At 42.9% G+C, this 18,359-nt stretch overlaps 1 long non-coding RNA gene across 2 annotated transcripts in view; it reads right to left on the bottom strand.

The window, feature by feature from the left end:
- Positions 1–1,050: 1,050 nt before the first annotated feature.
- LOC132210464 (uncharacterized) overlaps positions 1,051–18,359 on the bottom strand; it is a 77,358-nt gene continuing 60,049 nt past the window's right edge. For both annotated transcript variants that reach the window (XR_009446600.1, XR_009446601.1), the window contains exon 3: positions 1,051–1,284. This is a non-coding gene — a long non-coding RNA (uncharacterized LOC132210464). The remainder of the gene's footprint in view (positions 1,285–18,359) is intronic.

Genomic DNA, 18,359 nt, shown 5'->3' with positions numbered 1-18,359 from the left:
TTAAATCTTTGGTACAGCAAACCCTATTAAGCTGTAGAGTTTCAATAATCTATGTTGAACTTGGGTATAGTCATTGAATCATACAATTATATAGTGCAGAAGGAGAACATTTGATCCATCATGTCTGTACTGGTGCCTGAAAAAGCTACCCAGCTAGTCCCACTCTCCAGCCCTACTTCCCTGGCCCTTTAAATTCAGCGTTATGGAAGTCATCTCTGTTGTGTCTTGCTTTAACCTGTTAAATGTTACCGTCCAGTAATCTCTATGAAACTGTAGGATATAGTGATCTATGTTAACCTGTAATGTAAAACAATCTCTACTGCACTGAAGACTGCAGCAATTTCTGTTAAACTAATGTTTGTTAAATTATAGAGTAGTTACCTCTATTGAGCAATACGGGATATCATTCTATTAAATTTTTGGGTATAGTAACCTTTATTATACTGTAATGTACATTAATTTCTGTCACTGTAGAGAACAGCAAACTGTTAAATCTTAAGTGAAACATCCTCTGCTAAACTGCATAATACAGTAATCTCTAAGAAACTGAAGGGTGCAATAATCTGTTAAATTGTTGGGTATAGCAATCTCAATTTGACCGCAGCATGCAGTTATTGCTGTTAAACTGTAGGGTAGCGAAAAACCTATTCCTCTTTAGAGTGAATCAATCTCATTAAAACAACAGGTACCACAATCTGTGGCATGCACGGATTATCTCTATTCAGCTGCAGACTACAGTAATCTCTGAAAAACGCGAAATCTGTATCAGACTTCCCTGAGCACAGTATTCTACATGTAATCTCGCTCCATTTGTAGAGTACAGAAATCTGCATTAATTCTCAAATAGCAGAATTTTAGACTGTACAGCAATGTCCACTAAACTATAGAGTACTGTACATCAATCTTGATTAGAGCAAAGCAATTTCTATCAAACCTCACTGAGTGCAGTAATGTCAGAATGCAATCTCTTTCAAACTGTAGGAGTACAGTAATCTTCATCAAACAGAAGAGATTAGCAATCAATGTACTCAGCCATTTCGTCATCTCACATCGGGTGAATTGAATTGGCTAAAGACTGGCACCTGTGCTACTGAGGATTTGGAAAGAAATGGTTCATCCACTCAGTACTCCGAGCTGTAGATGGCTGCGAATCCTTCAGCCTTCTCCTCCACACATCGCCCTACTCTCTACCATCGACGCGGATGGAGCTTTTCTCCTGTTTGGGTTAATCATGCACCGCCCATCCGCAACTGAATGCAAAAGTTCACACATCGTGCCAAAGACCTGTGACCAGGAAAACCCACAGTAAATCACTCATCTTCAAACAAGCGAGCAGTAGATATTTAGAACAACTTTGGTGATAAACAATTCAATGTTAACAGCCCTCATCCCCGAATTTAACAATTTTTAAAAAATTGGACATGTAAAATTGTCCTTTAGCAACTAAAAACGCTCTCAGCCAAAATTTGTTGATTAATTGAAGACTGATGGGATACTTGGCAGTTCTTATCGGGGAGCTGAGTATATTGTATCAGATTCCCTATAAGACAGCTGTAATTGCTGCTCACATTGTTACAGATCCATGCCAGTTGTGTCTGTTCTGATTCACTGTAAACAGGAATACACTGAGCACATAATCTCCAACAGCACAGTAACTCAATGTTTATTCTTCGTCTTCTGTCATATTCAGCAGAAACCAGGGGCTGTACAATTACTCAAAATGGTCACTATTGTTTGAAAATTTCCCTATATCTTCTGAAATTGCTATTTCACTATGTACATGGTTACTATGCTTGAATGCATATATGGCACTGTAGGTTTCCAGATATCCATTACTCAATGCCACACACCAACTGTTCCCCATTTTTTAGTCACCTAGTCCTGGGAGAGAGACTGCATGTTTCTTTTTTCATAAAAAAAATTGATCAAACCTTTGAAAAATGAAAGAATAATCATACAGATCATAGGGTCATTAAATCCCTACAGTATGGAAGCAGGGTATTCGTCTCATTGAGTCCACACTGACCCTCCGTACAGCACACCTTCCAGACACACCTCCCTACCCTATCCCTGTAACCCTGCATTTCCCAGGGCTAACCCACCCACCCTGCACATCCCTGGACACTGTGGCAATTTAGCACGGCTAATCCACCCTAACCTGCACCTTTTTGGACTGTGGGAGGAAACCAGAGTGCCCGGAGGAAACCCACACAGACACGGGGAGAATGTGCAAGCTCCACACAGACAGTCACCCCAGCTTGGAAATTGTTCAGCGCATTTTGGTAATGCAGCAAGCTGAGATTTCTTGTTTTAAAAGAACAATTTCACCAGCCCTGCCTGTGCAGAAATACAAGATTCTTGGATAAGCGGTTAGGAGGGAAAGAGGTACTTTCTGACAGGTATTTCAGGCAATATGATAGATATCAAGGTATGAACCAAGAGCCCTTTGTTGATTGCCTTTTCATCTTTACATGCACTAGATGTGTTCAAGGAAACGTCAATGCGATGACAGCACACTGGAGAAATGCCTGATCAGAACAATGCAGACAAGTATTTGAGGGACGGGGCAGAAGGGCACCGAAGAATGCATCAGCATTCAACCCTAATTGAAATGTCTCATTTAATCAGTTCTTTGATGCTTGCAATTTCACTTTTCATCTGTTTGGTGAAAGTGGGGTTGATAACACTCACCCTTCTGTAGTCCTTTAGGTACGGAAATCTATAAACAGAAGTCCTTTACAGAGGAAGAAAGAAACAAATGGTGTTAAGATTTTCTAAGACTTTTCAGAGAAATGTCCAGCACTTTGATCAATACTGGGCATTTTGAGGGGTTTATCAAAGGGAAACATGCAGCTTTTTCCTTTATGCTTTTTGAATGGGATGTTTGGCTGGTGGAGTTGACATCTGGTGCTTATCTCTAATTGCCCTTGAACTGAATAGGTTGCTAGGCCAATTCAGAGAGATCTTTAGAGCCCACCACTTTGCTGTGGGCCTGAAGTCACTTCGTCATGAAAGAGTTGGACACAGTTCTTAGAGCAAAATGATCAAAGGATAAGGGGGGAAAACTATGATTGTTATAGTGAGTGGTGGAGCAGGCTCAAAGGGCTGAATGGCCTATTCCTATTTATATTTTCTACGTAGACCAAACCAGGCGGGGGAACCTGTGAACCAGATGGTTTATTACTAAATTAATGATAGCCTGCCTAGTTACATCACTAGTGTCACTCAGTTAGGATTTTACCCATTGGACCTGGAGCACTGGTTTGGGCCTTGGGAAAACTAGATAAGTAAAACTAGCATTAATTCACCGCAGTAAGGAGTGTGGGAAAAGCAGGCCGTGTGAGCATCTACCCTCTCATCTTTAAATATTCCACAGGCAAAGTTGCCACAGTTCCAGTGGACTATAAAACTGCGTTTGCATTATAGAGAGAGATAACTGGTTGTGGTTTAACATCTTCATAACCGCTGCCTGGGACAGGAATCGAACCCGCACTGTTGGCATTAATCCAAGTTGCAAATCAACCATCCAGCCAACTGATAACCCTTCCAATGCCTGTTTCTAGTGATCACTGAACTTCATGGCAAGGACAGAAAATAAAACAAAATATAATCAGACCAAGTGAATGTAAGGTTTGATTTTGATTTGATTTATTATCGTCACTTATTCCAAGATACAGTGAAAAATAAAGCTTTGCATGCTAACCAGATAAATCATATCTTATGTCAAGATATCAGGGTTGTAGAACAGAATTCAGAATATAGTGTTACAGCTACAGAGAAGGTGCAGAGAAAGATTAACTCTAATATATGAGAGGTCCATTCATAAAACTAATAATTGCAGGGAAGAAGCTGTTCTTGAATCTGTTGGTGCCTGCTTACAAACTTACAAATTGTTTGTTAGATGGAAAAAAGTATTACTGGGATGAGAGGGATCTTTGATTATGTTGGCTGCTTGTTTTCCTGAGGGGCAGTCAGCAAGCAATGCAGTCAAAAAGGATATTATTAAACTGGCGAGGGTTTAGAAAATATTTACCAGGACATTGCTGGGAATGGAAGGTTTGAATTATAAAGGGAGGCTGGACAAGCTGAGGCTTTTCTCAGTGGAACATAGGACATTGAGAGGTGACCTTATAGAGGTTTATAAAATCATTAGAGGTACAGGTAAGGTGCATGGCTGGTGTGTCTGCCCTAGGGTGGAGGATTTTGAAACTAAAAGGCATAATTTTGAGGTGAGAGGAGAAAGATTTTTAAAAAAGTGAGGCTTTTTTTTGTTACATAGAGAGTGGCTCATGTGTGGAATGAACTTCCAGAGGAAGTGGAGGATGTGGGTGCAGTTACAGCATTTAAAAGACATTTGGATAAGTACATGAATGAGAAATATTTGGAGGGATATGGGCCAAGCACAGGCAGGTGGAACTAGTTTAATTTGGGATTATGGTCAGCATGGACTGGTTGGGCTGAAGGGTCTGTTTCTGTGCTGTATGGCTCTAAACATTTAGTAGAAACATCATCATCCAAAGAAAGGCAAAAAAAAACTTGATTTGCATTTGTATTTTTTAGAACCACCTGACACTTCAAAACTCTTTGCAGCTATTTTGATGAAATATATAAAACACAGCAGCTAGCTTGCACAAGACAATTTCCCACAAACAACAGTATTAATAACCAGATCATCTGTGTTTATAATGGCAACTGAAGGATAAAAATCAGTAGGGACACTGATGAGAACACACTTGTCCTTCTTCAAGATAACACCATGGAATTTTTTTACATTAACCTGAGCAGGAAGATGAGGTCTGGACTGAAAGACAACACCTTTGACAGTGAAGCACTGCTTCAGTATGGCATTGGAGTGTCAGCCCCTGATTTTTGCATGCAAGCCACTCAGAGAAGGGCATGAACCAGAAAATTTGCAATTTGTTTTATTTTTTCATGGGATGTGAGCATAGCTGGCAAGGCCAACATTTGCTCTCCCTAATTGCCCAGAGGCAAGAGTTAAGAATCAATCACTTACCTTGGGTCTGGAGTCACATGTAGGCCAGACCAAGTAAGGACAGCAGATTTCCTTCCTTAAAGGGCATGAGTGAACCAGATAGGTTTTGTACAACAATTGATAACAATCGCCATTATAGTGGAAAGCGTGTGGTATGTACAAATTCAGGAAGTGTTAATACATTTAAGAAGAAGCCAGACAGATACATGAAGTAGCAGAGGGCAAACAACTGAAGTAACAGATTTAGATGAGGAAAAATTGGAGGAGACTCGAGTGAAGCATAAACAGTTATGGACCATGTGCAGGTGGATGGGATTAATTTAGAACGACATCATGTTTGACACAGGTTAAAGGGCCACTTCCCATGCTGTACGGTCCTAGTTTCGAGGAAGGGTCACTTGACCCGAAACATAAACTCTGATTCCTCTCCACAGATGCTGCCAGACTTGCTGAGCTTTTCCAGCAATTTCTATTTTTGTTTCTGATTTACAGCATCCACAGTTTTGTCATTTTCATTTTAAAGTGTGAAACATGTTGTAGACACTAAAATTAATTCTCGGCAGATCAAAAGTTTTAAAATATATAGCTGACTGATTCGACTCAAAACAGAAATGCTGGTGAAATCAGCAGGTCTGGGAACTCTTGCAGAGAGAGAAACGGAGTTAACATTTCAAGTCCAAAGACTCTTCTCCAAACTTTATTTCTGTTCTCGAAACATTAACTACTTCTCTCTCCACAAATTTGCTGAGCCTCTCGAGCACTTTCTACTCCTTTTTCAGACTTCCAGCGTCTGCAGTATTTTGCTTTAATTTGACCAATTGGGTTATAGGGACTGTATCTGTTTAACATATCCTGTGTTAAATATGAAAAAAAATTAATTCATTGAATTTTTAAATTTAATTACAGCTGTGGCATATTCAGTATAAGAATTTAATGTGTTAATTATGGCATTTCAGTACGTTGTTTATGCAATTCACTTTGCAGTTATATTGTATAGGACAGCTCCATGCTAATTTGTGCCAGATAAAAATGTACAAGTGAACACAGGCATACTGTAATACAAAACAGTGGAGAGAGCTGAGGTGATCTCTGCCTTAGAGAGAGGTCTAGGACAGGAAAAGGCCATTTGGCCCATTCTGTCTGTACTGGTCAACACCATGCACCTCAGTATTCTAATCCCATTTTCCAGCATTAGGCCCAGAGCCTATGTAAATACTTCCAAACATTATGAGAGGTTTTGCCTCTGTCACCCCTGCAGGCAGTGAGTTCCAGATTCCCACCATCCTTTGGATGAAGAAAATTCTTTCCTCCCATCTCTTCTAAACTTCCTTTTTGAATTTTTAAATGGACTTTCCAATTAAATTGAAAATTGTGCATGACCTGAAGTGATCTGTAGACCTGCAGAAAACATTGCCAGGTGAGAGGTTTGAAACAGGCAACATTATTGAGAGCAATCAACCAATTTCACATTTTGTCAGAAGTGAGAAATGAAGGTTTTATAGAGAGTAGGAACTGCAGGTGCTGGAGAATCTGAGATAACACGGTGTGGAGCTGGATGAACACAGCAGGCCAGGCAGCATCAGAGGAGCAGGCAAGTTGATGTTTCAGGCCTAGACCCTTCTTCAGAAATGGGGGAGGGTAAGGGGGTTCTGAAATAAATAGGGAGAGAGGGGGAGGCGGATAGAATATGGATAGCCAGAGTTTGTTTTGGAGGGAGGACTAAAGATGCCTGCCCTGAAGAAGTTAACCTCCTCCCTCCGTAGATCCCTTACAGTGCAGAACCAGACCATTCAGGCCAACACGTCCACACCAACCCTCCGAAAAGCAGCCACCCAGTGCCCTATCCCTGTAACCCTGCATTCCCCATGGCTAATTCACCTAGCCTGTACATCCCTGGACAATATGGGCAATTTAGCATGGCCAATCCACCCTAGCCTGCCCATCTTGGGACTGTGAGGGGAAACTGGAGCACCCGGAGGAAACCCACGCAGACTCAGGGAGAATGTGCAAACCCCACGCAGACAGTCGCCTGAGGGTGGAATCAAACCCAGATCCCTGGCGCTGTGAGCCACCGTGCTGCCCATGGGAGAAGATGGTGATGATCTAAAATTGTTACACTCAATGTTGAGTCAAGAAGGCCCAGGGAAAATGAGTGTTCTTCAAACTTGTTCTAGAATTTAGTCAGTACATTACAGCAGATCAAGGGCAGGAAAGTCAGGCTGTGAGAAAGACAGACAATTAAACTAATTGGTAGACGCTGAAAGTATGTTGAGAAACATTTGTAAGACAATAACTGATAGGTCAGTATACTTTCATATTTTGAAACAATATGTGTTAGAAGCAAATTCTTGGAAGTTCAGAAGAATGAGGGCAGATCTCATAGGAACCTATATTCAAGACCAAGGACTTAAGAAAGACCTTAATGTTTGAACTTTCAGCTTTATGCCTTTACTTTCCACTTAAAACTAAAAAGGTTTGCAATGTGTAACTTTTAACCTTATTTTGTATGTTTTAAGCTACTCTATAAGTACCGCAATGTTTAACTTTTAACTTTGTTCTTTCTTTCTACTATGTTTTTAAGATTCTAGGCCTCGGTACTGGTACCCTAAGAATGGCATCATGTGCAGTGACATTATACACCTTGCAATGTGCTCCTGTAGTTTTATACTTGAGTACATTTGACAATAAGACAAAATCAAAATCAGACCAAAATTCTAACAGGACTACACATAGTAAACACAGGAAAAATGTTCCTGCTGGCCTGGGAGTGCAGAACGAGGCAGTCACAGACTAAAGATAAAGGGTAGGCCATTTAAGGCTGAGATGAGGAGAAATTTCTTCACCCAGACAGAAATGAGTCTGTGGAATTCTCTCCCACAGAAAGTGTTTGAGGCCAAACCATTGAAAGTTTTCAAGGAGATGGATACAGTTCTGAGGATTAAAGCCCCTGGGGAGAACGTGGGAACAGGGGACTGCGATGTATGGTCATCCATGATCATATTGAATGGTGGAGCAGGCTCAATGGCCTACTTGGACATTTTCTATGTTTTTGTGTGTTTACTCTAAGGGAGTCTCCTCACTTATAATCAGCTGGAATAGCTCTTGTGGTGGTTCCCATCAACCGGGACTTGCCATGTAAAAAGGTTTAGATTAGATTAGATTCCCTATAGTGTGGAAACAGGCCCTTTGGCCCAACAAGTCCACACCGCCCCTTGAAGTATCCCACCCAGACCAATCCCCCATATAGCCCACACATCCCTGAACACTATGGGCAATTTAGCATGGCCAATCCACCTAACCTGCACATCTTTGGACTGTGGGAGGAAACCGGAGCACCCAGAGGAAACACATACAGACACGGGGAGAATGTGCAAACTCCACACAGACAGTTGCCCGAAGCGGGAATCGAACTCGGGTCCCTGGCGCTGTGTTGAGAAAAATGTGAGGAACCATCCGCAGTGTTGTTGTACGTCAGCCACATTCCCACCGTTACAGCCTGTTTAAACAACAATTTATTCTGTATCCTCACTCTGCCTGAGCCACTCTTCCTAACAAGTGCAGAGCAGCGTTACTGTACAATACTGTCACTCAGTCTTACTGTGCATTATTAAGAATGTCTGGTTGCTCACAACAAACCTGCAATAAACTGATCAATGGCATGAAATGATCCTTCTCAAACCTCACATTTCTGTAATTACATTTTGCCTCCTTCATTGATTATGTAATTACTGTCCCTTACCTCACTAGTTACGTAATTATGGTTTCTTCCTTCACTGATCCTTTTTTTTTCTGCTGGAGGTGTAAATGATGCAGACAGACATTTCCACAATAAATTAAAACTGAACTGCCTGTGCTTTAACTGTTAAATTGAATATTTTAAAGACAGTGTCCCACCAACATGACCAGTGCATGCTGGAATCTGTTGGACCTGGAGTATTGTGAACAGTCGTGAGTGCCACATTGTAGGAAGAATGTGAATGAACTGAAGAGGGCGCAGAATCAATTTACAAGAACAGTTTCAGGAATGAGAGGTTTTAGTGACGAGGATAGATTGAAGAGATCAGATAGAGTTTTCAAAATCAAGAATGTGTTGGACAGAGAAAATGGAGAGAAGCTGTTCCTGCTCGTAAAAGTGACAAGAACGAGATGGAACAAATTCGAACGGATGTGTGAAAGAAGCGGGGTTGATGTGAGAAAAATATTTTTCACACAGCAAATAGTTAGGATGTGAAGTACCCTGCCTGGAAATGTGTAGGAAGCCGATTCAATCGAATAGTTATTGACTGATTATTTGGATAAAAATATACCTGTCTATTAAACCATCAGTTTTGGGTGTCATCCATAAATTTACTAACCATGCCTTCTATATTCTCATCCACATCATTTATGTAAATGACAAAAAAAAGGACCCAGAACCGATCCCTGTGGGACACCACTAGTCACAGACCTCCAGACTGAAAAGCAACCCTCCACCATTATTCTCTGTCTCTTGTTGTTTAAGTGGTGCAGATTAGTACAGTGACAACATTTAAAAGCATTTAAAAATGGTTACACGAATAGCAAGAGTTTAGGGTGATATGGGCCAAATGCTGGAAAATGGGACTAGATTAATTTAGAATATCTGGTCAGTGTGGACAAGTTGGACCAAAAGATCTGTTTCTGTGCTGTACAGCTCTGTAGCTACATGACTGTACAAATGGAGATTTGTTGAAGCAGTAACTTAGGCAGGAAAGTGCTGTCTGAAAGGCAGCATATTGAAGTACACGAGTTGGGCCTGGATGTGCCATTCCTCCAGTTTTATTGAATTGCCTTCTGGGAAATTGCCAAAAGTGATACCAGTTCAAAACACATTCATGACCTGGACGAAGGAACTGGGGGCACTGCTGCTAAGTTTACAGATGGCACAATGGCAGGTGGAGGGACAGGTACTGTTGAGGAAGGAGGAAGGCTGCAGAAGGATTTGGACAGGTAGGGGGAGTGGGCAAAGAAGTGGCAGATGGAAAATGACATGGGCAAGTCTGAGGTGATGCAATTTGATCAGACAAACAGAGGAATAGGCTATTTTCAAAATGGGGAGAGGCTTACAAATTCGGAAGTGCAAAGGGACTCAGGAGTCCTAGATTCTCTTAAGGTTAACGGGCAGGTTCCTTTGGTGGTTAGGAAGACAAATGTAATGTTAGCATTCATTTCAAGAAGGCTATTATTCAAGAGCATAGATATACTGCTTAGGGTATATAAGGCTCTGATCAGACCGTGTTTAGAATATTGAGAGCAATTTTAGGCACTGTACCTAAGAAAGGATCTGCTGGCATTGGAGGGGTGTCCAGAGGAGGTTTACACGAATGATCCTGGGGATGAAGGGCTTATCGTATGAGGCACAGTTGAGGACTCTGGGTCTGTACTCAATGGAGTTTAGAAGGATGGGAGAGAACGTTATTGAAACCTATAGAATACTGAGAGAGATAGTAGGAACTACAGATGCTGGAGAATCTGAGATAACAAGGTGTAGATCTGGATGAACACAGGAGGCCAAGCAGCATCAGAGGAACAGAAAAGCTGATGTTTCAGGCCTAGACCCTTCTTCAGAAAATGTTCTGAAGAAGGGTCTAGGCCCGAAACATCAGCCTTCCTGCTCCTCTGATGCTGCTTGGCCTGCTGTGTTCATCCAGCTCTACATCTTGTTATCTCAGAATACTGAGAGGTCTGTATAGAGTGGATGTAGAGAAGATGTTTTCACTCGTAGGAGCGACTAGGACCTGGGGGCACAGCCTCCGAGTGAAGAAGTGACCCTCTAGAACTGAGATGAGGAGGAATTTCTTCAGCCAGAGGGTGGTGAATCTGTGTAACTCAGTTGCATCAGAGGGCTGTGGAGGCCTAGTAATCGGGTGCATTTAAGACAGAGATAGATAGGTTCTTGATTAGTAAAGGCATCAAGAGTTAAAGGAAGAGTTACAGGAGAATGGGGTTGACAAACGTATCAGCCATGATCAAATGGCACAGCAGAATTGATGAGGTGAATCTCCTAATTCTGCTCCTATGTCTTATGATAATGACGAAGGTGCCCTCCGAATTAATCCAACTAAAGCTGGAAGAAGGCTTAAAGCATGTCCAAAGCAAAACCTGATGCCAGCAGCAGGTGAAAATCTAATCTGTGTACTTGTCCCGAATCAGAAGTATTCTGCATAATTCTGGACCAGAAGCCAATTTTCACTGAGATCTCTGAAGAAGGGTCTAGGCCTGAAACATCAGCTTTCCCACTCCTCTGATGCTGCTTGGCCTGCTGTGATCATCCAGCTCCACACCTTGTTATCACTGAGATTAAACAAGTGCAGTGGGATCCATTCATCCTGAACGACTACAAGACAATAAGACTTTGGTGCAGACATAGGCCATATAGCCCTCTAGAACCTTTATTCATTCATCGGATGATGAATTCGCTGGCCAGGCAGCATTTATTGCCCATCCCTAATTGCCCAGAGGGCAGTTAAGAGTCAACCACATTGCAGTAGGTCTGGAGTCACATGAAGGCCAGACCAGGTAAGGATGCAGTTTCCTTCCTGAAACGACATTAGTGAACCGGATGGGTTTTCACAGCAATCGACAATGGATTCATGGTCATTATTAGACTCTTAATTCCAAATATTTATTGAATTCAAATTCCACCATCTGCTGTGCTGGGATTCGAACCCTGGTCCCACGAACATAATCTGGGTCTCTGGGTGAACAGTCAAATGATAGTACCACTAGGCCATCGCCTTTAGATATTGATGCTTATTTAACTAGACAGTGCAGAAATGATGGGCCAAATTACCGCTGTCTGCATCGTAACAATTCTATGCTTCTGTTAGACCCGAAGGAAATTTAAATTTAATCAAACGTATCTGGAATTAAAAAGCTCATCTCAATAACAGCTCGTTAAATCTGCAAAAACAAGCAAATTTTGTGCACTGACATTCTACAGAGAAGGAAATCTGGCTGCCTCATGTGGCCTGGAGCATATGTGACTCCAGACCAATTGTAGTGTTCTCAGAAATGGCTGGACGAGCCACTTAACTTTATCAAAGCAGAGCCAAAAAGTCACACAAGAGTCAAAATTCATGTTACCTAATACATCATAGAATTGGTACAACGTGGAAGCAGGCCATTCAGCCCATCGGGTCCACACTGACGCTGCAAACAGCATCCACTCCAGATAGGTCACATTCCTGTAATCCTTCATTTCCACAGCAGATCTACCTGGCCTGCACAGCCCTGGTCACTATGGGTAATTTAGCATGGTCAGTCCACCTACCCTGCACATCTTTGTACTGTGGGTGGAAACTGCAGCATCCGGAGGAAACCCACATGGACACAGGGAGAATGTTCAAACTCTACACAGACAGATGCCTGAAGGTGGAATTGAACCTGGGTCCCTGGCGCTGTGAGGCAGCCGTGCTAACCACTGAGCCACCGTGCCACATGAGACATGGGCTGCAGCGGTTTGAGAAGGTGGCTCAATACCTTCTCCCCTTCTCAAGGACATAGAGAGAGGGGCAATAAATGGTAGCCTTGGCAGCACTGCCCACACCCTATTTATGAACAAACTAAACTCGCTGATGAGAGATAGTAGGAACTGCTGGTGCTGGAGAATCTGAGATAACAAGGTGTACAGCTGGATGAACACAGCAGGCCAAGCAGCATCAGAGGAGCAGGAAAGCTGACGTTTCAGGTCTGGACCCTTCTTTAGAAATAATTTCTGAAGAAGGGTCCGGACCTGAAACTTCAACTTTCCTGCTCCTCTGACGCTGCTGGTCCTGCTGTGTTCATCCGGCTCCACACCTTGTCAACTAGTTGACTATTTGCTGTTGTTGGGTCCTTGTTATGCGCACACTAAGTGCCACACGGTAGTGACTGCACATCAAATGTATCCCATTGGTTGTTATGTATTTTAAAGGACTCTGAAGAACAAGCTCCTACTCTGAAGAAGACGAGGAGCAAACCAGCTCAAACTTGTTTGCTGAAGAATTACTGATGTTTCACTTGGTCCATGACTTAAAGTGGCCACATTAAATAAGATGTGTCAATGCGTGCCTGAAAATGACAATAGTGATGGGCAATAGTGGACGCTACATCAGCTGAGATCCAAGGCCAGCAAGTGAAATGGACAGCAATATCCTGAGGCTGTATGTTTCAAAACTGACTTAATTTTTAATTATATTCATGGCACAAGGTGGGAGTTCAACCCTTCCACATCTCAGTTTTAAAAAAAAATCCCTATTATTTTTGAATAATAACTTTGGGGATGTTTCATTATTAACAAGTATTGTGAAGGGTACAGGAGGAATATTTTATGAATTTGTCACTTTTTGATTTCCCATTGAAATTGAAAGGGGGTGCAGCAGCTCAAATGCAATTCTCATTAAATATTGGTGCAGACTTGTGAAGCAGTTTTGCCAACCGTCATATCAATACTCATCTGCTCATAGACAGAGGTACGGTTGGCAACATACATCAGTCTTGTTACTCCTCACCTTCCCAAAGGTGATACCTTACACAGGAAGAACTCCACAGTGAGCGATATTATGTCTCACTTAACCTCCATAGGTAAGTATTTATGGTTGGGCTTTGATGGTGGGAGTGGTAGAGAGTATTACCCGTCAGCTTCACGCTGCCTTTGGTCGTTATGTGTGAGTGTGCATTCCTGTGTTGGCGCATTGCTGCACTGTTGGGGGTTACCATGTGTCAGAGGAGGCATGAAACTGTAGCGCCTGGGCTGACCCTTTCAAGTCGGTGCAAAACAGATCCCAATGGATCATACAATCCCTGGAGGTGCGGAATCAAGCCATTCAGCCCATCAGATCTACACCAACCCTCCAATTAGCATCCCACCCAGACTCACCCTCTCCCTGCAACGCCCATGACTAACCCACCTAGCCAGCACATCCCTGGACACTATGGGCATTTTAGCATGGCCAATCCACCCTAAACGGCACATCTTTGGACTGAGGGCGAAAACTGGTGCACCCAGAGGAAATGCACACAGAGAACACCCAAGTTCTCCCAGAGGCCCAGCCAGTAAGCCAACTAAAAAAATTAGATCTGGGTCACAATACCTCTTTGCTGCTTGTGGGATCCTGCTGTGCACAAATCGATCACAGCATTTCCTACGCCACGACAGCGATTATAAGTCACCAGCCCACAAAGTGCTTCGGGATGCCCTGAGTTCGTAAGGGCATTACAAAAATGCAAGCTGTTCTCTCTCTCTGATCCAAATACAGGCTTGAAGCTAATGCTACAGGACTTAACCAGCAACCCAAGGCTTGCTGTAAAATAACTGTGTTCAAGGATATATTCACTCACTTCTGTGTAGCTGGGACAAAGCGAAGAGGACAGATCAGTCACGTCTAAAGGTGCGCTTGGGACTTTCTCATCAAAAACAAATGGACAGAGGATCAGATGCTGGACCAACACAGCAAGCATTCCCAGCAGTGAGAGAGAGGCTGGACAAAGATATAAATGCATACGATGGATCTTCTCGGCTTTGAGAGAGTAATTCTGAAGGAATGTTCCTTTCATCTCTCTGCGCATCAAAATTTTCCAATCAGCACAATGTTAAAGCTGTGAGGCTAGGCTTGAACCAAGGATTAGTATTATCTTCCAAAAGAAAATCTGAAACTGTCTTGTTTTTGATTGCAGCAAAAGGAGAGAGATGAGGAAGAGCAGGGAGACAAAGTTAAAGTGCAAATGAGAAGGTGATTAATACTCACCAGTGGGAGGTCTGCTATCTGAACCTGTCACACTATGACTGTCACACCAGTATTTTCACATGCTAGAAGGAGTCCATATTCTCCTGTGGCTCTGATAATGGTTCACATGCAATTTATCTGCACATCACAGCCATGTCATTACCGCCTGAATAATTCAGCAGCTACTGAGTCCCACTGCAGCTTTGATCCCAACTGCTCAGACTTTGAGCTTCAGAAACCAAACAGGACAGCCAACTGGTGCCTTCGATGGCAAAGCATAGTAAATAAATTAATTTGCCCCGAGACCATGCTGCAATTTGTCACATGGAACAGGCACCAAACGATTAACAGAAGTTTTAAAGAGCTTAATTTAGGAAAGGTCCCATAATGTGCTAGCTGCAGCTGCAGAATCGCTCTGTCGCTCTTGCACCATAAAGCTATCCCTTGGCGTTCAAACAGGCAATTCTTAGGAAATAGCGAAGATGAAAGATATAAACAACGTTCAGGGTAGGCAAACAAGCAAAGGCAGTTCTTCAAACAATGCAAAATGTTCAGCTTCAAGAAAGTGAGGCAGCTGCAGAAGAGCCTGTCCAAAGGAACAGAGGAGCTGGTTTATCATGCTACATTATCACCACAAGCAACACCAATGGGAGAGCTATAGCCATCTCCATCTGTCCTTTGTTAGCTGTTTATTTCGCTGGTGCTCCTTTCCCCAGAGAAAACAACGTCAATATGATGCAGAGATGTTAGTGGAACAATCACAAGAAAAAAAACCAGGGCAGCTGTAGGTTCAGACCAACTTTGCATGCAGAACGTGGGCTGGTGGGGGGCAGCGGTTTTATATTGACAGGCCTCTCGTTCAGGAGATAAGGAGGAAATTCTTCATACAGCCATACAGCACAGAAATAGACCCTTCAGTCCAACCAGTCCATGCTGACTATAATCCCAAACTAAACTAGTCCCACCTGCCTGCTCCTGGCCCATATCCCTCCGAAACTTTCTTATTCATATATCCATCCAAATGTCTATTAAACACTGTAACTGTGCCCACATCCACCACTTCCTCAGGAAGTTCATTCCACATGTGAACCACTCGCTGTGTAAAAAAAAACTGTCCCTCATGTCTTTTTAAATTTCTCTCCTCTCACCTGAAAAATGGACTGTTTAGTCTTGAAATGCCCCTTCCTTGGCAAAAGACAACTACCATTAACTCTATTTATATTCCTCACGAATTTATAAACTTCTATGAATGTCGCTTCTCAACCTCCAATGCTCCAGTGCAAAAAAAAGTCCCAGCCTATCCAGCCTCTCTTGAGAACTCAAAACTTCCATATCTGGCAACATCCTGGTAAATCCCTTCTGAGCCCACTCCAGTTTAATAATTTTTGTTTCCTTATTTAGGGAGAGATATCCTTCCATTGGAGACAGTTCAGAGAAAGTTCACTCACTTCATTCCTGCACAGAGAGATTACTTATAAGGAAAGGACGTGCTAGCTGGGCCTGTACAGATTGGAATTTAGCTAAATGAGAGTCGACCTCATTGAAACATTTATGATTCTGAGCAGACTTAACAGCAATGATGCTAATAGGAATCCCAATAGGAAACACAGTTTCATAGTAAGTGTTCTGGCATTTTAGACAGATGACTTTCTCAGAAATTCTTGAACCTTTGTGAGACATTCATTGCATCAGAGGCTTGAGTGAGCCATACCAGGACTTTGTGTACAATTCTGGTGCCCTTACTTGAGGAGGAATGTAGATGTGTTGGAGACAGTACAGAGGAGGTTCGCTAGACTGATATCGGAGGTTTGTCTTAGGAAGAGAGATTGAGCAGCGTAAGCCTATACTCTTTCGAGTTCAGAAGAATGAGAGATCTAATTGAGGTATAAGATGCAAAAGCGGATTGGCAAAGTCAACATAGAGTGAATGTTTCCACTTGTGGGGCAATCTAGAACAGGAGGTCATGGTTTTAGAATAATGGGTGGCAGAATTAAAACAGATGAGGAGGAATTATTTCTCTCAAACGGTGGAGAATCTGTGGAATTCATTCCCTCAGAGTGTAGAGGTGCCTGGGCACTGAACAAATTTAAGGAGGAGACACAGATTTTTTTAACTGATAACGAAGTAAAGTGTAATGGGGAGTGGCAGGAGAGTGGAGTAGAGGCCGAGATGGGATCAGCCATAATTGTATTATATGGTGGATCACCTTGAAGGGCTGAATGGCCTACTCTTGGTCCTAGTTCTTACGCTCATTGAAATTCCAGAGCAGAGGAGGTTGAATCACTGTTTAACCTTGAATTAGACTTTTTAAAATATCTACAGGCGAGTTAATGTTTGGGGGTAATTAGGCCAGGATGTGGAATTACAGGGGAGGCGATGGCCCAGGGGCACTATCACTGGACTGTTAATCCAGAGACCCAGATAATGCCCTGGGTACCCAGATGCGAATCCTGCCACGGCAGATGGTAGAATTTGAATTCAATAAATATCTGGAATTAAGAGTCTAATGATGATCATAAATCCATTGCCAATTGTTGGGAAAAATCCATCCGGTTCGTTAATGTCCTTTAGGGAAGGAAAATGCAATCCTTACCTGGTCTGGCTTACACGTGACTCTAAGTCCACAGCAATGTGGTTGACTCTTAACTGTCTGCTGGGCAATTAGGGATGGGCAATAAATGCTACCTGGCCAGTGACACCCTCATCCTGTGAATGAATAAAAGGAAACGAAAAATTGAGGCGATGACCAGAGGGGACGTTGTCCAATTAAATCTGACAGGCCAGGCCCTTTTAACTGTCCAGAGACTTGGAAAGGCGGGCCACTGACCCCAGTTGGAATGCTGTTCTGGCAGTGGCCTCTTAATTGGTCAGCACTGGTGACGTCCTGTCCATCCTGAAATGGCTCCTTTTTTTTGTTGTCAATGGCAGATTTCCAAATTCTAGGAAAATCCAGCACCATAGGTTCACAGCCTGCCTCTTATAGAACTAGGGTGGTCAGTGAGTGCATGGTGAAGAATACTTTCCAGGTCATTGCTTTGTCCCTGGGATACAGAGGGAATGTTTCCGCTTTGTGGGGAACAACATTACGTGATTTCCTTCACTTTTATCAGGGGTAGCATGATAGCCCAGCGGTTAGCACTGCTGCCTCACTGCATCAGAGACCCGGGTTCAATTCCACCCTCAGGTGACTGTCTGTGTGGAGTTTGTACATTCTCCCCATGTCTGCGTGGGTTTCCTCCGGGTGCTCCGGTTTCGTCCCACAGTCCAAAGATGTGCAGGTTAGGTGGATCAGCCATGCTAAATTGCTCCATAGGGTTCAGCTCCACCTTTCGATTATGGTTTTGGCTGATCATCCAATGCTTTCTCTCCATGTCCTTTGATCCCTTTAGCACTAAGAGGTAATCGGTCAAGGGAGAAAGCACATTAGCATGGATAGAAGATTGGCCAGCTGGCAGAAAACAGACCGCATGCGTAAATGAGTCTTTTTCAGATTGGTAGGGTGTGATGTGTCGAGTTCTGCAGGAGTCTGTGCTCAGCCCTCAGATTTATACAATTTCCATCAATGCTGTAAGTGAGGGGAGTGAAGTACGGTGGCCAAATTTGCAGCTGGCCCAAAGATAGGTGCGAAAGTGTGTTGTGAA

This window comes from Stegostoma tigrinum, chromosome 13, assembly GCF_030684315.1.
Source record: "Stegostoma tigrinum isolate sSteTig4 chromosome 13, sSteTig4.hap1, whole genome shotgun sequence".
NCBI lineage: Eukaryota > Metazoa > Chordata > Chondrichthyes > Orectolobiformes > Stegostomatidae > Stegostoma > Stegostoma tigrinum.
The sequence above is the reverse complement of the archived record's forward strand: the minus strand, read 5'-3'. Positions and strand labels throughout refer to the sequence as shown.